We start from the raw sequence: 25,378 nt of genomic DNA, 5'->3' as shown, positions 1-25,378 counted from the left end.
CTAAGAGCTTTTGCCTACTTTTTCCTCCAGGTAGTCCGTTTCTTTTTGTCGGTCCACTTTGTCATATTTTCTTACCGAATGAGCTTTTTTATGGCTCGGTGCTAGTGTTTGACAGGTCTGTCTCCCTCTCTTTACCTTTCGTCGGCCGTCGTGACCCACTCACTGCGTTGACGCGGAGAGAGGTCCTCACAGTTATCCGTGCTTACGCTTGTCAGTGGCCTTGGAGCTCGTGCGTGAGCTACGTAGTTTTCGCTGATATCCACGAATATTACAAATTTTTATCCCATCAGAACCTTTCTTGAAAATTGTACCTAGTGCTTTTCCCCAACGGTTTTCCTCCTGGAACTTTTTGTTTAGTTGCCGGCCTCGATAGGGGCGGGATAAAGTCCTCGCCTGCCAAAAAAAGGTAGCGGGTTCGAATCCCGCTTAGGTAGGTTGCCCCTACACAGGGCACGGTTTTTTCGTGCACGTGTAATTGTTAAAATGTGGAAAACCTCGATAAAAAGGCCAATGTGCTGTTTCGGGTGGTGTGGGAATAAATTAATTAAACAAGCATTGCATCCATGGGACTCTCCGATCAAGAGAAAATGGCCGGCATAGGATTCCTTAACATCAATTTCGTGAATTTTCGATTTACATGTATTAATAGAAACAAACTATACAATTGGGAAACGAGACAAATGCACATGTATTGGTATTGTAAAAAGTAATATTTATTCTTTAAGGAGGTGAGACAAGTGTAAAATATTGCAGGTGATGTATTCATTAAAAACCGATGAACTTTCGCGAACATTAATCGCAGTTTCAAGACAAAAGAATTTAAACTGTTGAAAATAAAGGAAAATTTATGGATATGAAGATTAAAACGAAATTAATTACACATAAAAATTGTGAAAAAACTTGATTCCAAGACAATTTTATGTGCTGTAAGCGTTTATGGTTCCAATAAAGTAAATCTTCATCTGGCATTTTGTGTAGTTTGAACCCAACCATGACACTATGTCGCTTTAGGTTGTGTATCGTTAGTACTAATGCACTTTAATTTTTCAGTGAATTATAAGAAAAGAATGGATGTGTTTTGTATAGTCTTGACGAATTATTGCACAACGGGTTGTTGATTTTTAGGAGAAGCACACTAATTCCAATCTTCGTTCCTTCCCATTTTCAGAGTGCTATCGAGTTTTTTTTTGCCAACAAAAGTATTTTGTATAACATGTAGGTGCATATAAATTAGTCATCCTCATATGATAGGAAAATGAGGTGCTTCATTTATGAACATGGGGCTGCAGTACAGGACATGTGAACGAATTTTTTGGATTTTTTCCGTATGTTCCCTTGGTGTTAAAGCTCCTAAAAATATGTATTCGATTCGATATTTATCTACTTGAAATAATAATCCCCCATGTGGAAAGAAGTTTTATGAAATAAATTACTCCAATGACCTCAGTAAAGCTCTTTCAGCGCTCGTCCAATAGCACTCAAAATCATTGTGTCGTCTTGCGGGAAAGCGGACAATTTTCATGCAATTCAATATCATATTCTATCAATATTTTGTCAATGCAATTTTTCATGGTGTTTTTATACAAATATACATGAGAACAGATTTCTGCTAATAATTTTTCATCGCTACCGGCGATGTACTTTGCCTGTCAGTGGTCGTATCCCCGGTGCCACTTCGATTATAGTCGCAAACAGGTTGTCGCGCTGTTGGTCCTTGCTGGGAGCGTGCCAAAAATTTCCCTCCTCCCCTCTCCTCCTTGGTCGCAACTGCCTACTGTCGGGTAAAGACGCGAAATTAGTCGATGATCTCACCGCGTTAATCAAATTGCGCCATCCTCTTGCTCTGCGTGGGGGAAGGAACTATCAGATAAACTGGGGATAGACGGCGCCTAGGCGATTTATCCGTAATGGGCATCATGCAGCAACGTTTTGCATAAATCAGTGATTAAATGATGACTTTTGTACTTACCGACTATATTTTTTTAATTTTCCAACAGTCAAAATAATAAGTTAAGTCCGTAAAATTATGTTCCTTGCTCTTGAGTAAGTATCTTTAGAGCCTAACCTTATGAATGCCTCGCACTTGCGTCGTCTGATCGTCATTACGTAAAGCATAATTATATTCTTGAGTATTAGATTATAGTTATTTAATTTCTCATGGAAATTAACTATGCATCACCGCTCACTTCATTTTTTATCCATTCCGCCTCGTACATAGGAGTAAAAATCTCCACCACTCCAGTGATTTCAACCCATGCCCTCTTGATAGGAGGCTGTTCATTCCTGGTTCTTCAGATTGGCTGATAACAGTTAGATACGCGTGAGAGAAAAATTTCAGTGCCCTAATTGTTTTCCTAAATAATGAACATTGTATGTGCATTATTTAGCAAAAAGTTATTATTAAGGTATTTACCTTATAATGTTTGCATCATAATTAGTTCGCTCGATTTGAGGTAATAAAAATGGTTGAGAAACAATAATCCATAAAGTAAGTTATGTGACCTTTGAATAAAGACTTTGAAATAATGTATGCTCTCAAAAGAATAGTATTTCAATTCAACTTTTCCCTGGTTTATGTCGAAAAACATTGGCCTTTAGCAAACTTTAAAATGTATGAGAAATATTTTAACATCCTGCGCGTAAGTCAACAATTATTTTTGCTCTACATTTCGCCGATTCCAAGTTATATCGTAAATGTTTGTTCCATATAACGCTCAAAATAATTAGCCTCTTCCTTATTTCCTCCCTATTTAAGTAATAATTTTATGCCTTATATTCGTTTATTTTTTTATATTATGTTTGCATGAGTACGTGAATGAGTAGTATCCTGAGGATTCATGTCGCTTGTATGAAGCAACATCTCTATATAATAATCTAGAAAATGAATTTTCCCTTCTTGTTAACCCCTCTATTATAGAGCAGATAATTTTGACAGGTTTTGTTATTGTTGATCAGTTTTTTGAATTTCATGGCTTTGAAGCATAAAAATATTGTCGGGAGGAAAATTTATGCGTTTTTTCAGTACCCTGTTTACCCGGTTGGACTTGAGTTAAAAATTTATTGTCTCTTGGAAAGAGAGAAAAGATGTTGCAAATAGTGTCCCTATATTTAACTGTTACAATCAGATTTAATGCCTGCGACATAAATAATAGTTTTATCAGATCATATATAAAATAATACATTACTGAGGGAGATGTGATCCTTAAATAGGTCATGCGCCGTCTGTTTTCTGTATTTTTTTTTGATTTAGCATCTGAACTATGGAACAATTGTTGCCAAGGTTATCTTATATAAAAAACAACTCCATTTCAAATTATCTGAAGATTATAACATAAGGATAACGAGGATCGTGGTGTTTAGAACAGTGAAATCGGCTGGAATTTAACAGAGCAACCTTGCTGTCTTCATTTGCGATACCGTGAGGCGTAAAACTACATGTTAACGGTTCAGGTGCGAAGCAATGCCTTCATAGCTTTTACGGACCCAATAACCCCCGCGGACGGTTGGTTAAAGCGGGCAACACTTTCTTGGAACCGGTTACTTAAGGAAGAAAAGATCTCGTCGTTTCAAATCCTGCCGGCTATAGTCTCCTTATCTCACTGTTCTTATTTATGATGGTCGTTTAAATTATGGCCTTATCCGTCTCCAGAACAGTTATTTCGTTGAGTATTCAGTGAGTTTTCATTCTGCATTTGTAAAATATATCTTTGTCCTGTTTGGTGATCCGATTTTGTTGATGTAATCACTATCTCAGGTGCATCTATTGTTACCAACTTTTTCATCGCCATTGAGTATTAATTCTATTTTCATGCTTAATTTTTGTGTCATTGCCTCGATTCGATTTAGATTTCCTCCGTAGTTCTTAGTGGTTATCATCTTTAGGGAGATGAATAAATAATTGATAAGAAGAAAATTACTCTCTTCCAGAGTATGTACTTTTATGCAAATATTTTTTACTTGGGTACCTTTTAAGCATCTTTAGAGACAGTGTTTTTCGTTAAAAAGGACGATTTATTATGTCAAGTAAAACGGAGTTTTCCCAAAGAGGACAATCTTATTGATTACAATCCATTGGAATTATTTACTTAATGTTTGTCGATTGTCAATTTAGTGGACGAAACAAATTTCGCCGGCATTTTCCTCTTCAATCAATTTAAGTACCGTATTAAATATTTTCTCTTAAATATTAATAGTATCACTTGATGCGGTGAAATCACCTTTCAAGTTTTTCTTGTATTGCAATAGGAAATGAAATAGGTTTTTTCTGTGAATTCACTGTTAATATTTTTTGTCTCTAAGATGACATGGCGTTACCCAGCTTTTGTTGTGACCTGGGTTCTAGCTGGAGATTATTTCGCAGTTTTTAATTTTGGTTTCACTTCATTGGCGGTATTCTTTGCTTCATCTCCTGTATATTTTTGGGACATGTCCACCAGGAGTATGCTGACTTTAATGAAAATAATTTGTATCCGAATTTTTTCGGCGCTATATCGTGCTGGCGATCTTGGTGGTTGGTGACTTATTTGATGGAATTTTTTCTTCCAAAGTACATAAGCCGAATTCTCAGAATTCCAGAATACCAGCCCATTTTTTGCAAACTTGTTTAGCCTTCTTTATGGGTCATAATATCTGGTTCCATTTGCCGAAATTCGATAATCTAGAGAAAATAAAATTTTCGACCTCAAATTTCTCCAGACTCATGTCTCCCAGACTCATAAGCAAATATGTATGTACAAGTTAAATAAGTGGAAATTAGCATTGATTGAGTACCCTTTCTTTGAAAATTTTTCAAATTTCCTCACACTCGTATCTCCCAGAATCATGAGCAAATATGTACGTACCAGTGAAAATGAATGGAATATATTGCTGATTGATTACCCTTTATTAGTAAAAAAAATTAATTTCGCATGAAATTTGTTTCTGGTCTATTAACCATCTAATTCTTTAAATTAAACGTGCGCTTTCAAAAACGTTAGTAATCAAAGATATAAGATAAAAACGATCAAAACTATATTTTAAAAATATTCCATTTTTTCTAATGAAAATGGAATTGTTTTGTTGGTAAACTCTGCCAGTATTTTATGCATTTCTTTCAGCATTTCACTTAAGAGGAAGGTCTTATCTCTAGTGAAAGTAATACTTGTACATATCGTTGTTTCTTCTTCGAAGAATTGAAGTATCTGAGGCTGGCATGATGTAGTGGAAGGGCATATTGAACTAATAATGAAAATATGACACTGTTCCACGAATGCATTGAATAGTGTACGACGCATTTCGACCGGTAGGTCATTCTCCAGTGCACTTTTAAAAATTTCAAATTCAGGAGTTGTATTTATAATGCTTAAATAATAGTGGGAACTTCCCTCCCCGCTCATCCAAACGGTAAAAATGCATCTCCATGCAGGATTTGAAATTTTCTCAATGTACTTGAGAATGACCTAACGGTCGAAACACACCGTACGTTAGTCAATAAATTCGTGGCAAAGTGGCATCTCTTTATCATTCAGTTAATTTCGAGGAATTGGATGTTAATGGGATTTCTTCCGCTAGTATTTGTGATCGGTAGTGAAAATACACTATTGAAAACAGAATTTCAGTCCTTCTTCCTATGTTGTTGAATTAGGGAGACGAAAATAATGAAATAGGAAAAACAGTAGTAGTCCTCGCGACTTTCACTGGGACTCCAACGACGCTCGACGGTATTTCTCGTATTTTTTTAGTGACCGAGCGAGAGGCGAGCGACCATTCTCGTTTTCGTTGATCGTCCGTCGACCATTAACATATTTTCTCAGAAAAAATCCCTCGCCGCGAGATAGATGATGGTTCGGAGGAAGGGATTACGGCGGGAGGCGCCTCCGCCAACCTATATTCAAGAATGCGTCGCGAGGATGAGAATCTTCTGAAGGGCCGTCTCGTTCGTCGTCTTGAGAGATATTAGCCATGAAGTGCGCCTCTTCCTCCCTCCATGCCACCCTTCCGTGCCATCCTTCTTCATGCGAAGCTTCGGGCTTAAATATACATATGCGCGTGCGAGAAAAGATCTTTAACGCCGGCTGCGTGGTGGAAAGTGTGGTTGGTTAAAAAAAAGAAAAAAAAACGACTCTCTCTAGAGGAGGAAGGCACCCTCATATCATTAAATGGGCCCGCTTAATCTTTCCGCTAAAGGAGTCCGATTTAGCCAACTCTCTCATCCTCACGAGCTAAATATATACTGCCCCATTCATACCCGACTCCAACTCGGTAATATGGTGAGCCGCTCCTTTTTCAATCTCCACATCCTGCAATTCCGAGTGCCCCTCTATAAATAACTTTGAGCATTTTAGGAGGGTTTAGTCGGTCCGAGAAGTGAATTCCAGGCGATTTCTGCTTTTCCTCGCCGGAATTTTCTCCTTCTTTATCTCTATTTTATGGCAGACCCCGCGCCTCCGAGTCTGATTGTGAGGCAAAGTTGGCTGACGCTAGATTATTATTCCCAGAAAGATGGAGACCTGAACGAACGCTTTGATTTCCATTTTCAGCTAGTTATAAGTCTATAAGTTACGCATGTAATGGACTTCAAGAGTGCGACTTTCAATATAGAAACTTTGACTAAACAATTGCTCAGGAACTGCAAGGGGAAATGAGTAGGGAGATGTATGTTGAGGAAAATCATATTGATTCTATCAGTTATTATTTTTAATTCTGGCGTAAGAGGAAAGAATTTTCCATATTTCAATAAGAATTTTGAGAAGTTGTGTCGGTATATCTATCTTATTTTCCTTTAACGGAGTCTCAGGGTTTTTTAGCGTACGCTTCCTCTGAAAATATAGAAAAATGCTTATAAGTAATTGTACTAAAATCAGAAGTATAATTCGTTCAATTGTATTAGGCTCAACTATGTGGAAATTAATATACGAAAACGAAAAGGAGACTTCGTTCATTTCAGAAGTATAATTCTTAAAGAATGTGCTCTTGCTGTTCAGGTGATGTACACACAGGCGTAATGTATAAATAACCTTGCTTTTGCTTACTCAGTAGTTTTTATTTTGGCTATCATTGTTTTAACGATATTTTTGCAGTTCGGTCAAGTAATCACTTAAGATAACTGTTTCACATATGCGAGTTTTTTCCTTCGATTCATTCGTAAGTTGTAAACTGTTTATTTAGTGCTTTGGAAACTCTAGTTTAATAAATTGTGCATTGGTAATGAATGTTAGCGCACATTACACAGTATACTGTGGTTTATGCAGACTACATTTGTATGTGCACTGCGGCATCATCAGAACTTACTGGCATAACCGCCCATTCATTGGTCAATGTAAAGAAAACTCTTTTTGTTATCGTAATCCGGGATCATACTGTCGTAGTAGTGGAAGGATAATGCTTAAGAAGCATGTAGAGGACCTGTAACAATTGCTTGAAAAGGGTCTCTTTTTATGCCTTAATTTTGATTATGTACATACATCTCTGCGATCTATAATGCCTTAAGAACCATTGGCCACGGTCTTTAAGACTATTTGTTTTCCGTCAAGTAACACATAACCCTGAACGTATCGAAGCGAAGTGTCCAGGGTTCTCTGACCTACTGATTTTTTATTGAAATTAATACTAATGCAGTAATATCATTTTCTCAATATTGCTTTTCATAGTGTCATATGAATGTGAGAGATCACACTAAATATGTATGGTTTGAGGACGGCAATCAAACCCTTCCTTAAACCTTGTCAAAAATATTTATTTTGAGATGGAAAATGAGAAATAAATATTGCATACCGTAACAGCTGCTTCTCTTCGGTGTTACTCGCATTTCATTCCGTCGAAAGCGTATCTTTCTCGTGTTCACTCAACTTCTCGTCCCTTTTCCTTGGAACAAGGGCGCCCCTTGTGCTTGGAGTCCACCTCTCCTCCACGCGTCCAGCCTTAACCGTCAGCCCACTCTTTCGAACTCCCTCGTGCCGCTCGTGCAGGCCAGAGGACTGTGGGCATGAGCCATTTTTCCCTTCTCTTGCCATGGTCGAGTCTGTTGTTTTGATTGCCCTGTCAACCAGAGCGGTTGGTCCTAAGCGACTGAACGTGTCATGTGCTCGCGAATACTCCGTACGGCAAGCACCCTTTATCCATAATTGCATCAAGTAAACTGTATTTCTTTATCGCCTTCCCCCGATGGTTTTTTCTGCCGTCAAATTCGGTGATTGAGAAACGCAGAAAATGGTCCTGGCCAAAGTATGCCAGCGTAGGAGCTAGCCACCGACAACTATCATTTTCTACTAGTGAACGCACTCTGTCACTTTTTTCGTTTTTTGCCAATTTTTGACGATTCTGAGCTTGTAGCCACTGTTTTCGTGTGATAATAGGAAGAATATCGTATGAAAATTTGAGAGAGTTTTTTATATTGGTCAATCGATTTTACATCCGTCATTTTCGTGTCTAAAATTTAACCAAAGTCTTCAACAGGCGCGAAAATATCAGGCACTATGTTTCAAAGCGAGTGACTGTGTGAAAACAGTTCTGTCGCGAAAATTCCTCGTGAAGTTACCGAATAGTGTCCTCGTTCATTGTGTCCCGTTAAGACAGCTTATTATATTGTCTCTTGACATAAAAATTGCTATCCATAAAACCGCGCTTGTAAAACTAAATTTTTCTCCGTATTCTTTGAATGTCTAACTTAATTGGGCGTCTTGGATGTGGCATATTATTCTTACAACCATCCTCTTTGGCTGTTGTAGTCATAGGTATTCGGTGGGGTATTCTATATGAGGTATGAGGTATAGGTATTCTATGAATTCTTTTGAAAATGTTTTGCTTATTTTGTCTGCAAGTCGAATTTTGAACTTTGTCCGTGTTTTTCCAATACACCCACACCAGTTTATTGCATGCAGAAATTTTACAAATACCCTCTCAATTCCGATTTATTGAATTTAAGGAATTTTCATCGGTCACGGAGCTTATCCGTTTGAACGGCTATGTGTGCTCATTCATGGTGGGTTTTCGTTATTTTTCCAGTGCCTAACTAAGCCACCCTAAAAAGAGGAACTTGGCGCAAGTAAGCTCATCCGTACTGGCACATACCTTTTAGTTCTTTTCATTTTATATCTCACGGTGGATTTGCCTTTTTTCCCTTTAGTGCCGCATGCATCAGTCCATCTTTGCCTTCGTTCCTTCCGTCTGTGTGCCCTTGAACATTTAACACTGTCCGTTCCAAGTAAAAACAGATAAGTTTCCCTTTTGGGCGGCTCCCCACTACATCTCAAGTGCCCGTCCTCTACATTCCTGACCTTGCCTCTTCTCACATCGGTACAGGGTCAGCCTCGCAACGGATTGCTCCCATCACACAGCCAAGCACCCTATAATGAAAGTCTTTTTGCGTTGAGGATTTAAATATACTCAGTGATACGTCGCAGTAGTTCGGACAGCCCAGCATGCCTGGGAAAAATCAGGGCAAGGGTAATTTTGCCATCTACCATCCAAGCCTTTTCTTTTTATCCGAGCTAACCATATTTTTCCCCAGTAATGTAGCTTTAGTGCCATATGTGGAAACTTTTCTGTATAAATTAACCTACCGCTTCACGCGATCATAATAATGCTGCGCAGCATTATGAAGGTTAATCGCATGGTACAATTGGATCACTGAAATCCCTAGTGTAGAACTCAAAGAACCTACTCGTCTTATTAACCTAACTGCAATAACAGTCTGTGGATGCATTTTTATGCTTGAATGTAAGTGGTTTGTTTAGTATAAATCATTGATTTGTGCGTAAGACTCTTGTTTCTTCTGTAATCTGTTGTTGAATTATGAATGAAAGTATAAAAGATTTACTCTGTTTGCCATTGTGGAATACTAGCGGCGTAAATATTACGTAGGTAAAAAAGCTTCATGTTAGCATATCACCTGCATATGATGCCGAAATCCGTGGTAGGGTGTTGTATGTTTGGTTACAATTTGAAAATTTAGAAAACAACTTTTTTTATTTGGCACACAGAGAAGTGGGCCATATGCATTCCTGAACATTGGAGTTGAATTGGAGAAAAATATGTTTCGGGTATGAATAATTTTACCTGTTAGCCAATATCACGGACTTAGGTACTAGAAAACCGCTGGCAAATATTCGCTTTCTGTTTCATTTCACATGTGAATGGATTGCTAAAAACTGGTGAAGATTTAATGAAGAAGCCTACAGTAAAAGTAGAGAGAGTATTTCCAAGTTTTCCATTATAATTCTGTGGAAAAATACAGAATTTCCAAATGCAGAATCACGGCTTTTTCTCCAGAGTAATGGAAATGTGTGATGATTTCGGAGGCAAGAGGCAGTTGTACTAGGTTTCAGCTCACTATATGAGTTAGTAATCTAGTCTTTAGTGGAGTGGGCTTGTAAGATTGTTACTTTTTGGTCGGTCACATAAACGCCCTTTCCGCAACAGTGCCGCAGCCGAGCTCTAGACGTTACCTTGGTTTCGGGCGATTCCCATAACTATGTCCACCCTCCCGCCTGTTTTTCCGCATTTTCAAGTGGTCATCTACATCACCTCCTGTCCTCCCGCTCCTCTCCTCTTCTCGGCGCCTTTGGGATGGGGATGATGGGCAAACATCACGCCGGTGGTGGTCCTTGTTCCATCCCTTTTATCTCGGTCGCGCATCTGCGGGGCGACGGACGCAGAACTCCGTTCCCTTTTCTTTTTTCCGCCCTTTGAGAGGCGCGCGAGCCTCAGAGTCCCTGACTCGTGGGATCACTTTCTCTCCGTCGTCCTTTGCGGAAAGAGAAGAAGAGCCCTTGTTCAGATTGGCCCGGCCGCCCCAGTGACTTGCACATTCTCAAGGGGCGAGCAGCAAACCACGCTTTCTTGGGTCACACGTTTACCTGATTGATTTAAAATTCGAGTTTCGGGGTTACCGAGCGAAACCATCCTTTCTTCTAAAAAAAAATGCAGTGTCCCTTGTTTCTTTCCGGAGTTTTTGTTCTTATCTGTAGGCTTTCGTAATGTGTGTATGCATATTTGTGTCTCCGAGTTTGTGCGCGTCGTCTGTTAGCAATCACAAGATCATCGATCAATCCACTTGAAAGGTGTTGTGACTGTGCTTTCTTCCTTATTTCGAATTAGTGAAGATGAATGGCTCAAGCTTGTCCCAAGATAGAAACGAAATATTTTAGCTTCTTGCTAGGCCACTTTTTCTGGATTTTTAAGTCTGCGTCGTTGTAATATTATGGTTTGCTTAATCTGCGGTTGTCTCAGAATATTTTGTCGCAATCAGCATCCTTAAATCTCTTTTTGTGCATTGGTGGCCGTTTAGTCATGAATTAATTGGACGTAGATGCTATAAATAAGATCTTGTCGCATTCTTGTCTTCAAGAATATGTCATTATATGGTAAATAACGAACATATTTTTAGAGTACTCCATGCTTTTTCTGATTGGTTGCTTCGATTTTATGTTTGTGTCTTCAGCTTTTTCTGAAAGTTTCAGTTAGATATTTTACTATACCATCATAAATAATTGCTAGATGAGTTCGAGACATGTTCATTTTTTTCATTAATAATATATCATCAGAATATTTACTTGCGGCAGTTTTATTACTCATTTGCGTTGCGCTCAAACATTTAGACAGTGGAATATTTGCCAAGAGGCTTTTGCGACTTTATTATTGTGGAGAAGTTAACGTTTACGAGACTTTCCTTCGCAATCAGCTTCTATCAGGTTAATAGGTATCCGAAGCCGAGTAATATCATTGCATTTATCATAAACATGAGTTTAATTCACTCGATGAAGAAATAGGCATGTGCTTGGTGAAGTGAAGGGATGACGGGCAAATAGATTGGTAAGGAAAAATTCTGTGCCATCAGCGGCATCCGTGATATTATCATTTTTCTTATCCGCAACTCAAGCTATTAATACTTAATTTTGGCTTACGTTATTCACGTTGAAATAGACTCAATAGTGTGTTGTGAGGTTGAGATGCACTTTTGTCCAAATGATTAACATGCAATCTTTGCTAAGATCAAATTTCAATATCAAATTCAGTTTATCCTTTTGCCCCAATACATTATTTCTTCTGCTAGTCCCTGTTGCTTCCTTAACTTCTTGAAACCTTCTTTATTTTCTTTGTCGACCCTGCCTTTATTCTCTGTCATAAATTTCCTCTAGGTACTACTTTGAATGGTATTTTTAATGGTCGTGACCACCCTCATGACCTTCGGTTGCAAACGGTATGACGCTCATATATATCGTGTCCCTCACGTTGGAATTACTTCTTTAACCTTAGCGTGTTCCATTACTTTCGGCCATAAACGCAGTGGCATTTTAAGAGTTTCACGGTTCTCCAGTTGATCTCCGCTGTGGTAGGTGGTGCCCTCTGGTTATCACAGCTCGCGACAGTGTCTGTCTGTCAGACCTCACACGAGACGGAACTTGGAATGAGTGACTCGACCACTTCCTTGATTTCAATTCAGTGGAGAGACACGTGCACTTACGGTTTTATCGCTGTGGCTTCGTATTTCGGGCGATTACGAGCGTGACGTAAATCAAGCGAGTCTCAAATGTTTTGCCCTAACCACAGGATGCTTCAGTGTTCTTTGAGGAAGGCCCCGCAGGGAGCAAGGATGTCTATTTTGAATCTCCACCACAAATTGGGCTGAAAATGGTGTCTAAACCCATGCTCCTATTCACTATAATTTTGTATTCGTGGAATTTGCTATAAATTCAATGATGACGGATCTCTCATGTCAGACGCATGTTACTACACTAGTAATTTGCATGTAGGAGATCCAATGTCTACGGCGCTTCTGTTCTGTTTATAATAAAATGATATTTGGAGTCTCTTTCTATGTATAATTACTTTAATTGCCAAGAGAATAATTACAAGGGTTTTCTAACGATTGACGTGGAGCTTCTTGTTACGTTTTTAATTTTTTTAATCACTTACAAGCATCTTGTCGACCTGCATTGGTGATGGTTGCTCTATCCAGGAAGTAGACTTTATGATTATTTATCATTCAAATGTTTAAACCATGTTGATGTTTTTTAATGTTTATCATTGAAATTACGATCACTCAATTTTGAATCACGATCGCAGTACAGGCATAATATAGTATATAAAAAATTTTTATACATTTTTTTGTCTTACACAGTCCAAAATTCATGTCCTTTAACCTCCGTAAAAATACTTATTTTATCCACATTTAAATTGGCTCTATTTATATTTTTCTTGCATATATTTACTTTTTAATGGATAAAATTTTCTTAAGAAGACTGAGATAAGTATCTTCTTTCTGATTCTCTTATGTCGAATGGAAATGCGAAAGGCACGATTTACCATACTTGAAAACCCGCCCTCTTATTTAACCATGGTTCCATCCGAAGATATTTCCGATAAAATTGTGTTGTAATATTAAATATATTGTGAGATGAGATGACGTTTGAATATCCTTTTCTTTATAATGAATTCCATTCCATTTCCTCTTGCCTTATTTTCCCTTCCCTGAGTTGTTCCGCACCAAAATATTTGACTCACAACATACCAATTCGCTATATTTAGTGGAGTGAGGGGCCCGCAGAATTTAATATCTAAGACATTGAATACGTTTATAGAATCCTATGGTTTCTCGTTGCAATCGTCATTGAAAAACCAAGTTAGTGTTACGTATAATGTCGGAAAACTTTTCACTTATCCTTTTCCTTAGAAATTACTTCCTTTTCATGTGGGAGAATATTCTTAAATTTTTGTTACAAATTCAATTGGTGGGGCTTGAATGTATGGAGAGCGTTGAATACGCAAAACAATATGCAAAAGGAATTTATCTTGAGCTTATTGCGGATACGTAACTGTGCCTGAGTTTTCAGTGCCTTCATTCTCGTAAAGAGCGGATTTTAAAACCTGGTGAATGCGAGAACACAATTTCCCAAGGCATTCCGCCCTCTTCATTTTTCCATGCAGCTTTTACGTTGAATGCCTTGCAATTCTGTTCCGAACGACGCGACTTCCCCCGTCCCTTGCTTGAGCAGTGGCGACAAGAACCTTCCGGCGTCTTCTTCGCATGTGTGTTCCGCTCGTTTCGTCCCCATGCCAACCTATAAACTCAACCCCTAAGCTCACTAGTGGAGAATGGAGGGGAAAACTCTCGCAACGTAAATAAAACGAGTTTTTTTTCTTTTAACAACGCGACATTTTTTTTCTTTGCCACAAGACGTTTCGTCAACGGTCAAAGGGTCGTTTCCCTTCCCCGCTCCCCTCCCCCTCTGGTGTGGGATAGTGATCAATCATGGGTGTAAACGACCCCTTGAGAGGAAACAAGACCAGGCCGAGGTCGCTTCGAGAATCTCGTTCCTTTCGCTTTCCGTCGACGCGGGAGGATATGAACGAAAGCGAGTTCAACTGTTTTCCTTCTTTTTTGTATTTTACGAGAGCGTCTTTGCCGCGCGCGAGCACTTAAAATTTGTTCCGCGTCCCTGCGGACGACCACATGGCTCGCAAAGCATCCCAAGGGATCGGAATGGCGTGAATTATTCGTTCTCACAACGCAGTTACGCGCGAAGTAATGCCCTTTTTCCCAAGAACACTTCGCCTACCCTTAGCTTAAGTGTGTGTTATTTTTAGAACGTTTGGATTTCGTTAACGCGAGACAGTCATTTCTATTTCACGGGCTCTTTAGTTTTAATGCTCAACCTCTATTAGTACCTTTCGAACCTAAGTTGGGTTTGGGATTTTTTTATGACGAAGCTATTTTTGGAAATCTCAATGACCTTTGAAAGCGAGGTATAAAGCGAGGCTAATTGTCGTTTTTTTTGTAGGCACGGTAATTTATCGCTCGACTCTGCGGTGTCTTGTAGACAGAAATGTTAATGAGAAGGGACTATTTGTTAACCATTTTCATCCCATTCCTGATAGTGATAAGAAATTATCTTTTGCTGTTAATTTTATCTCCGCGGTAATCTAAGTACAGTTTACTTTTGGAGTTGATAATGTAACTCATTGTTTGTTATCATTTCACTGCTAAAATTTATTCGTTGATGGATAATAATTGGGCTCTTCTGTATAGAAGGAAGGGTAATTAGCCGAATAGCTAAGTGCTATGGGAAATTTAATGCAGAGAAGAGGATAGCGGGATACAAATTTCGTACTGAGAGTAACTGGAGAATCACTAGGTTCATGGAAGAGCGGCAGCAGGCCGATTCCATTTCATTGGAATAGTACCTTTCCCTGATTATGTGATGTTCACATGCTTGTGGTTTAGTTTCGATTGATTAGCTTCCCTCTCACATCTATACCAACCTCCGGATTGAGCATTATACTGTTAGTAATGGGTTTCGTTTGAATGGCTGTGACTTAAGAAGACTCTAGAAGACTTCTTCCGATCCTGCACATTATCTACTCAAATTCTGCCCCTCGGCTTATTTTTTTCCTACTCCCTTACCGGCTGCTTAACGAATATTACTATTCTGTAAGTTATTTTTCCCAAGACGTATCGGTAAAATTGCTGGTATCCTGGGCCTCTCGGTAAGCTCGAGAAATAGTCGTTAGTATTCTGCTCGTGTGTCCACAAGACCGCGTGGGTGGGTCTAATTTAAATGATACAGTGACTTTATTATTATTGTACAAACTTTAGAGATACCTTCATGAATCTGTCGGGAGTGACCGAAATTTTTGTCGAGCGAAATGCAGCGACTACCTTGTTGGTTGGAAATTGTCGTTACGTCTCGGTATCTTCACTACAGACAGGCTAACCACATTACTTTTAAGTCAACAGTCATCTTTTTACAGTTACATCATCTTAAGTCAACAGTCCTAAGATTGATGTGACGCAGCCCTCCATTCCGCTCTCCTATCCGCTAGCCTTTTCATGGTGACGTATTTCTTCTCTTCTACGTCCTATATAACCTGTCTCATGAATTGACGCAGCGAGGGGGTTTTTGGGGGATAAAACTCCCCCCAGAGCTCAGAGAAATTTTTAAGTTTAATCCTTTTAACTTAATTGGATTTATATAACTTATAGAGTAGGTAGTGCAAGGGTTGATAAAATATCTGTCAGAAAGCCGCAAAACTTCCCATTATGAACCATTCATCTTAAATTTGTTCTGGGGGAGGGCTCCCGCGCCTCCCGCTTATTCTGGTGGGTATTCCACCCCCTCACCCCTCTAAGTATTAGTTGCGCCCCCCCTAGCCTGAATTACTCGCTGCGCCCCTGGTCCCATATAACTAATTTGGGGCCTTCCCTTACACCTGTCCTTCTACGATTGTCTGGCCATCATGCCTCGTGACCCAGCCAACTAAGTTGTCCCGTCTTCTCCTTCAGGGTTTTAGAAGGCTTCACTTTTCTCCCAATCTTCTTAGCACTTCGTCATTTCTCGCTCATTTGATCTATTTTATCTTCATCTTCATGTTACGTAGTAGTTTTCTCACCTGGCTCTTGGTGTCTGCGAATAGGTTCATGGGATAGTCGGTGACGCACGAGCCCCTCTTCTCTTCCACCTGTTCTTCTACGATTGTTTTCATCAGGCCATCATGCCTCATAATGCGGCCAACTCAGTCGTCCCACCTTCTCCCTAAAGTTTTTGGAAGCATCTGTCAATCCATTTTATCTTCATTAGAAGCCCTGATCACACGATGAATTAACACGTACGAAGATGTCTAAATGCATGAACGCGTGAATGAGCACGAAAATGCACTGTGTAACCACCCAACTTGTGCTAATGCATGTACAGAAAATAGAGCCTGATCTAATTTGTTTCATGCATTTGTACATGCTCCGTTCCGGGAAATAAAAATCATTCATGCAATCACTCATTAACTCGTACATGTTAACCTTTTACAGTCAAATATTCCCATTTGGGAACAGATTTATAAAAATTCATGAAAATTATACATATTTCTTATCTGTGATTACTTTTATAGCTTTTGTTATGTAAACAAAGTATAGACGTATTTTTTGAAAGTGAATCGCATGACTTGTGTGCACATTGGTAGTTAATTAAGCCTTTTCAAAATTGGTTATTTTCGTCACCCCTGTGGCGAGTATGCAGTTTATTCGATATTTTTCCCCTACACTCACTCTAAAGTGATAAATGCTCATTTATTCAAGAGATCAGTATACACTACGTAGATAAACTTAGTTTCTAGGTAAGTGCATATTTATATTTAATAGCAATTGCAAAATTTTGTGTTGTGCTTTCATTTCGCAACTTGGTTGAAAACGCATTTTAAAAATTTTGTCCGGGTTTTCTTTCATAGTATATTTTAATTAGTTGCAAAATAAATAGTATATGCAAATAAATGATAAAAATCAGTCGGTAATTTAGTTCGGTCATTAAAGGATTAATGCACCGTGTAACCAGGCCTATACGGTGTAGTTTTCTCGTCTGGTAGTGTCTGAGAAGGGGTTCATGGGATAGTCGGTGACGTAGTGTGGGAAAGGAGTTGGGCGATAGGGGGAGGAGAGAGAGAGAGAGCGTATGACAGACAAGCTACATGTCGGGTGGAGGCTTTAAAAGAGCGGGGTGGTCAGTGACGGCGGTCACCGTCGGCGTATGATGCGTCCGTCGTCCTTCGTCCCGCCCTTCGATAGATCCGTGAGAAAAACGTATCGTACACTCGTCCTCATTCTACGGCGGAGGCGGGGGACGGATGGATCTGGCGGGAAAAATGGGCATTGCGTGTACTCACTGCAACTATTGCATGGCCATCTAGGGGAACGGTTACAGAATGGAGTTAGTTTTATGGAGGGAATTCAATTTTTTCCACCCCAGATCCTCGAGAGACGACCTAATATGGATCTTGTCCGTTTTTTTCGCTTCTTTCAAGAGAGCCTGGTGGTGTCACCGATGAGGGGAAGGGAGGAATGGGGAAAATACGAGTACTTCCTCCCCTTCGTCGTGTCAAGAACTTTTGTGTTGTGGCCTGGAACACAATGGGTTGATAGCTGAGAATGTCTTACCAGCGCATTTGATACGCCTTGATTTAACCAATTAAAGGAGTGTGAATATGTGGAATTCAGTAATAGAGAGGAATACCCGATGTTAAACATTTCGAATCTATTCTTATTTTGTGGGTAGGAAAGGTTTCCTGCCGATAAAATGTAATTAGTACCATCAGTAAAACATTTTTTTAAAGAAATTTCTAAAATTTTGAGGCCACATACTAAGAACAACAGGATATACTCAACCACAAGAGGCATCATTTCGTGGAATTTTCACGTTATAATGTCATGCTTCATAACAAATGATCATGCTGATTCTTGTTCTGTAGCTCATATTTATTTGTGTATCACCACGGTTTTCACTGCAGAGGGGCAAACAGTATCATATATCATGGAATACTTTTAGGTGAACAACGAATAATTTATCTCATATTAGCATTGTTCTATTAATTAGCTGAGCCAACAGACATGCCAAATATTCTTTGCTGTGAAAATTACGGTTGTCCACAGATAAAGAAGTTGTGGAATAGTAAACACGGTAACATGAATTGCCCATGTTAATTTTGCCTAATTCTGAAACTTGGTGGTGATTGGGCATTCCAAAAAATGGTGGGGATCCCACTTGCCTTAAAATGCCAGTATTGCCTTGGAACAGGAAAGCATCCCGCTTTTTTTCAAATTCGTATCTAGTCTTAATGAATATGTATATTCAGATTATTAAAATTTTGAAATAATGTCGTGCACTGCGGCTGCAACTATCTATTGTGCAAATGAGTGTTATGACTTTACACTATTCAACAGCAATTATGTGTACACGTACGAAAATGATCGCTGTCCTGGAATTCCAAAAAGGTCATTCTGTTAGCGGGGCAAGTGAAAGGAAACTCCACGTAACTAACTGAAGACCTTCGAATGACATGTTTTAATTTGCCTTTGCATTGGGGAAAGAGTGTAGAATTACGGTTGCTGTGAGCAGTATAAAAAGTTTTTGCCGCAGCTAAACTATCACGATTCATTGCATCAGGTCGAGTATGAAGAAAGAAACAAGGTCTTACAATTCTTGTACCATTGTGCCGATATAATGGCTATATTATTTTTTTTGTTTTTCAAGCTCCTTTGACGACCTGAATATTAACAATTCATTTCTTGCCATTTAGTGAAAGCAATATAGATGAGTGACTAATGTATTCTCTATTTGATCGTTACTGACTTGAAAAAGGTCGAGGAGGGAATAAATGAGTATTTTTTTATCTGTTTAAACGAAAAGATAATCACCTGTGAGGGCTCTATACTCGAGATTTATTTGAACTGAAATAATTATCTGCCTTTGTAAGAGTTAATCGTATTTCAAAAAGCTAGATAATATGAATTATGACCATTTATTAATATCATATTGAATTTTATCCAAAATTGCGGGTCAATCTCCTCCTACTATGTTTCCTTCATCGTATTGCTATGTCGAACTATTTTCTCATCCATTTTTATCCTTGCGGTTAGACTTCTAGCTCAGCATTATCTTTCATGAATATTACGCTGACCGAATGGTTGTGGCATCAAATCAAAGCTATTGCTTCATGGGTCCAAAATCTTGCGTTTACCATTTTCCTTAGAATTCATGAATTCACTACCCCTTTTCATGCGTCGCTTTATCTTCTTATTCAACGGCCGTAAAGCCTACTCATAATTTTAGCCAGCTAATTTTGCGTGGATGTTCGTCATGAAACTACGGCCTGAAAATGGTTGAAAATTTCACGGCGATTTTCGGGGTATTCATCTCGTTGTTCTACAAGCGTATATGACAGTTTCGAGGGAAATTTCAGCAGTCATCTACAGGTCGCTAGAGTACCGAATGGCTTTTTAGGCCCTTTTTTATTGCCAGCCGCCGGAGGTAGTCGTTATTTAATTTGTTTTTTCCTCTTCTGTATTGGTTTTGAGTTCTCGTCTGTACGCTTTGGCTTATTTATTTATTTCATTTATATTCACCTCCCTGAAAACAGCACGTTTAAGACCTTTATATCAAGGGATACTATCAAGAACGATGGAATATCGCAAACAGCCATGTCCTGAATAGGGCAACCTATCCAGGAGGAGCTCGAACCCGCGACCTCCAGTTTCGCAAGCGAGGACTTTGCCCCGCCGCGCCGCCACCGAGGTCGGCAAACGTATACTCATCTTCTCTCTTTCATCATTTGTGTGGTACCGCCGTCCATCCAAGGCAATAAGCGTCAGCACTGAATGTTTCTCGGGCTTTCTCTCGGGTTAAAAAAACTCAATCATCGCCAAAGTTTTGAGGAGTGTGTTGCTCATCGTCTTCAGGGAAGTCTGATGCAGGGATCAAACAACCAGGCTTTCAGATATACACGTTTTCCCGGGGACTAAACTCTGATGTGATTGGTCGATGCGTCTTCAGATTGGGTTCCATGATGGGCTGAGGTGGAACCCTTGGTCTCCGTTACAACTTTTTTCTTCAAAAAATTTTAAAATAACCTGTATTTTGACTATTGCATGAGACGAAGATAACAAAATAATAATTGAAACCCGAGTATTTATGCCGACGAAATAAATTTTTCTCTAATTTTCGTTGATATAATTGATTGACGCTTCGGTGGGGCGTTGCAGTTCTAGTGGAGACGTTGATATGGTGGTCCCACATCGTTTTCTTCCTCATCACTGATCTTTAGGTTTACCTAGTTATCACTCACTGTTGAAATAGTGCACCTTTTTCTCGTTTGGTTTATTTGCTGGGGCAGGTGAGGAGGTGATTGCCTCTAGGTATACATGTCATCCTCAACGGAAGTCGTTCCAATGAAATATCTGTTGTTTGCAAGGCTACTGTTTGCACGTAAGATCCATCTCAAACCTGGAAGCCTTTTACCGGAGGTGATTTACCAACATGTGGACCCATGGATAGTAGCTTTTTGTGTTCTCAAATACAGTTCATTGGCCGCTATGAGGTGCTTATTTATTCTCCTAATCTAACAATGAGCTATACATTGCTCAAAATAAGAGTTTGTATTTTCTATCCTGGACTTCACTTTTTAAAGTGCATACATTGTACGGATTGATGATGCTCTGAAGTCTCAATCATCGCTTTTTAACTAACAATCAGTGCACTCGGTTTACCTAAGTGTATTTTGGAGGTGATACGTTTTTGAGAGTTTTCTATTTTGAGGCAACTTCAAGCGACCTTAACTCGGCATTTTACAGTCTTGAATGGAAAAAGGTTAGCTTTACCTTAATGCCGGTCAACAGTAAGGCCTGCTCTACCGTTTATATTTTCTCAAATTGAATGATTTTATCGTAATCGATATGAGTTTACAATCTAATGAACAGCGTATTTCGTGAGACACTGTTGACTTGTGGTGCTTGGCCAGTAATTTACCTCATTATTTTTCGTTTCCTAAGACAAAGTGTCCAGCCCAAGAGCGCCTAATTAAATTTTAGCATTTACTTGTCTTGGTTCAAAGTGATGATAACTAATTATTATAACTATTCTTAATTTACAATCAGAGGCTTAGCATAAGTATTGCGCGCTATACTGTCTCCATTGCGCAAAAATAGAATGTATATTAATGTCCCAATGAACTTAGAGGTAATTTCATCCGAAAGAAAAAATCATAAAAAATAAAGATTATTTTCATTTGAAGGGCATTCGTGGTGATCTCAATTCATAATTATCGATGGACATCCTGTTGAGATCTATTCTGGATACGCCATGTATTTTTACATTCCGATATGTCAAACTCACTAGGTAGTTACTTATCATAACGGCGTGCTTCACTGTTTTACTGAGTACCCCGTTTTTTTGAGGGATTAATTCATCCATCACTTTCTTATGTGTAGGAAAAAAGTCACAAAAATTTGCAAACGTGAAATGAAATCAGAATTATCTTTTAGCGATGAAATCTTCCGATGATATATCAATTCGAAAAATTAAACGACCTTACAATGGGGATACTATACTGAAGGGGAAGGAAGGAATCAGCATTGAGGACATGGACGCTGTACGTCTTGTGTGCCCATATGCAGGCTAACTTAAATCACCTTTAAATCGAAGGGTCATCCAGGATTTTAAGTGAATCACGAATAGTGATAAAGATTTTAAGCTAAAGTAATGGTGATTGAAGCGCTTTAGAAGCAACGTTGCCTTCTAACTGATCCTCAAATTTGCTCATAACAATGGATCGTTGGTTTTTTTAGGCAATATTTATTATGTCTGATCTTTCGTAGATCTCCTGCCATCGACTTTGGCGTTCCGTTGCATATGCCATCATCCCTTTCTGCTTTCAAAGAAGGAAAACTTAATAGCCGAGGCGTGGACTTGAGGATGAGAAATGCGTGGCCTGTCGCGTTCACTTGCAGCGAGTTGATGCCCCATTATGGCTATTCCACTCTGTGGCGTTTCCGGGTTCTGAAAAGGGTAGAGCTTAATCCCTTGGTTTTACCGTGGTTTGCGCCCTGTTGATACTCTCCTTATATAGTTATAGTTTAAGTGAAATTCCGCCTTTTCTCTGATACCGCTAAAACAGCATTGCTCCCGGACCTCAAGTCTTGTCGTTGGCATCGGAGGAAACTTAACAGCACATCTTAGATAATAGCTATAAATAAAGCTCTCGTACTAAATATTTGCCTCAAAAAATATTTTTATCAATAGGTGCATATTCATTTTGAAATTTTCTTTTGAGGTAGATATTTTTTTACGGTCTGGTTTCCAACAAAATATACTCCATTTTCGTCCAATAGAGTCATACCACTTAACTTTGATAACCTCGTTGTTTACAATGTTTCTGCCTCAGCCTTATCTCGTTATTTTAATTAATAAAAATTGAAATACTCATGGCTAGATGTGTGTTTCATGTATTAATTTAGTTTAGTTTACTCTATGGTTTAACTTTTGAGGACTTTAAAACCTCGAGAGCTGAAATCAGGCTCATTTATATTAGAGATATGAAGTGAAACACTTTGCACTTTCCACATAAAAAAATTATTGCACTAGAGTCGACATGTTTCGCTGCCCTGCAGCATTATCAAGACTCTCTGTCAGTCTTGTCTAGAGTCTTGATAATGCTGCAGTGCAGCGAAACATGTCGACTCTAGTGTAATAAATTTTTTATGTGGAAAGTGCAAAGTGTTTCACTTCATATCTCATAATGGATCTCCACAAAGTATCTGCCTCATCCATCCAATTCATCATATATATTACGTAATTGCATACGGTTTCCATTTTCGTTGTATAATCTATGTAGGTATATCATTTCATAATTCACTGCAAGGACCCGTCGCTATCCTATTTTCTTTTAGGGATGAAGGTGATTGAGCAGTTACGACATGGTTCCGTTAACTTAAATTGCATACAATAGTGAAGACAGTGTAGAATTATAACCAGGCACAGGAAAAAATGATCGAGCTGAGGAAACCGTTTACTATCCCGGCCATTTACTTCAAGGCAACTTCTATCACCTACGTTATGAATTCTTCTATATTTCTTCATGACATTTTGGGCATCAAATTATTATATTTTCATGGATTATTAGATTCCTCCTCTGATGAGAAGGAAATGAGAGACAGCGGGACTTCTTTTCTGATCGCATCGGGAAAATTAGCATGGATCAATCGTAGCATTGTTGGTTTTTCAGCTTGTCTCAACTCTTCCAGCGGCTCCTATCGTGGAGGGTCATCCTTTGCGCATGAGCGCGGTAATTTCTGCAATTCTCATTCCTCCTCCACTTTGTCCTCCTTAGTGCCACCTCCTCAATTGGCTGTCAATAAACCCTCTTCCCTCCCTCCCTCTCCGCCTTTGAAGACCGTCCATCAACACGCTTTTCCTCGGCGAGCCTGCGAATGATTTAATCATAGCCTCTCGAAACTGCTCCCCTCTCTTCTTCCATCCCTCGCATCCCTCCTCCTTTTGCACCGGCTATTCTGATGAAAGTTCTCACTCCCTCGTTCTGCACCTCTAGGGAATTTCCTTTCTCCCCTCATTCGATTCCCCAGGCCATCATCGCTTCTTTGCTCTTCGCAACTCAACCATCTTCGACTTGATCGAGGTCTTTCGACTCTTCTATCTACTACGCTCGTATGGTTTCTATTTTTTCTGTTTCATGACTCACGGGACGTAGTTTTTATATGACCTACCATGGTTACTCTGTTTTTCATTTCCAGAGAAAGACAGTATTCTTTGAAGAGGCACTTGTACGCAAGAAATTCTACGCCTAAACATTTGTAGCTGGAGTTATTTTATTTGTTGGCACGACTATGTGGAGATTTCTTTTACGAGGAATCAAATACTTTTCAACTGAAAATAACAAAATACTCGGATAAAATGACAATGAAATAATTTCGGTTATTAATTATATTGGGAGGGAAATCAATTTCTCTACGTTGTGTTACCGAAGAGTGATTTCATTACTTAATGCTTCGATTTCAACCTTTCGTTACTCGTCGATTCTAATGAAATGTTTTCTCGCCGTAGTGATGAATACATATATCACCCTAATATTTAATTCTAGCCATATCACTGTGGTATTACACTGATTGATATTTTAATCTTTGATAAAGACTCTCCTTCGTTGAATAATAGGCTGGTGCATCATATAATGCCTGAAATGTGTTAAAATATATTTATTTTTATTGTGTTTATTTCATTGGTTTTCTTCCGTTATTCTTTGATTATAATTGATTTTGTTCCTTTACAGGTGCAGCTACGATCCGCCTGAGGACGGCGGAGAACGCGGAGGAACGCCCTATAGGGTGAGTTTCCTCCGCCGTTCCTTGATCATCGATGCATGCTCGAAAACTTTACTGCCCCTCTTCGCACTGACGGCGTAGTCACATGTTTTGTTGATATTTCTGATTTTGTTGATATTTTTGATTTTTGATATTTCTGATAGTTGATTCTTTTTCTGCAATGCTTAAAATTTAATAATTCTATGACGAGAAACTTCCTATGCCGCATAGAGCTCGTGTTCCCAGGAATTTTGCTTAGGTAAATTCAGTAAGAAATAACGTGCTGATGCGCCATTCCCTTATCTGCATTCCGCTATTGGTTTGTCACAGAAGCTGCAATATGACAATTATTTCTTCGTACCAAAAACTTCTTCCTTGATTTAACATGATTTATGTTCAAATCTCAATTCCGTCCGGTCCGTCGATATGGTTAGCACTTTTAAAAGTAACTTATTTTCTGAGTTGACTGCTAATTTAAATGCTTAAGTTTTCGGCTGGCTTTTGGGGTATTTTTAAGTGACGTGTTATGGATATTAAAAGTAATATGCAATTTTTCTGTTTTTTTTTAGGGTTATATTAGCATTTTGAACTAATCAAAAATTTAGAATCACTTGCATGAATTTTATATGCTCTATTCCTTGTCTTCAAGCATAGTTCAAAGGCCGTTCCTTGTCTTCCATTTCATTCACAATATATGCTGTCGTTTCTTTGCGAGGCTTTTGCCATCCGAGGGCGGCGTATCTCGGGTCAGGAGATCCTCTAGAGTGCTTC

The 25,378-nt window shown here is 39.0% G+C and overlaps 1 long non-coding RNA gene across 1 annotated transcript in view; it reads left to right on the top strand.

Annotated features, from left to right (window-relative positions):
• The window catches only part of LOC124153592, a 213,675-nt gene extending 189,039 nt beyond the window's left edge, over positions 1-24,636 (top strand). The window contains exon 4 of the long non-coding RNA XR_006863701.1: positions 24,577-24,636. This is a non-coding gene — a long non-coding RNA (uncharacterized LOC124153592). The remainder of the gene's footprint in view (positions 1-24,576) is intronic.
• Positions 24,637-25,378: the final 742 nt, after the last annotated feature.

The sequence above is a fragment of the Ischnura elegans genome, chromosome 1, assembly GCF_921293095.1.
Source record: "Ischnura elegans chromosome 1, ioIscEleg1.1, whole genome shotgun sequence".
NCBI lineage: Eukaryota > Metazoa > Arthropoda > Insecta > Odonata > Coenagrionidae > Ischnura > Ischnura elegans.
Note: the sequence above shows the minus strand (reverse complement) of the source record. Positions and strands in the feature narration are given on the sequence as shown.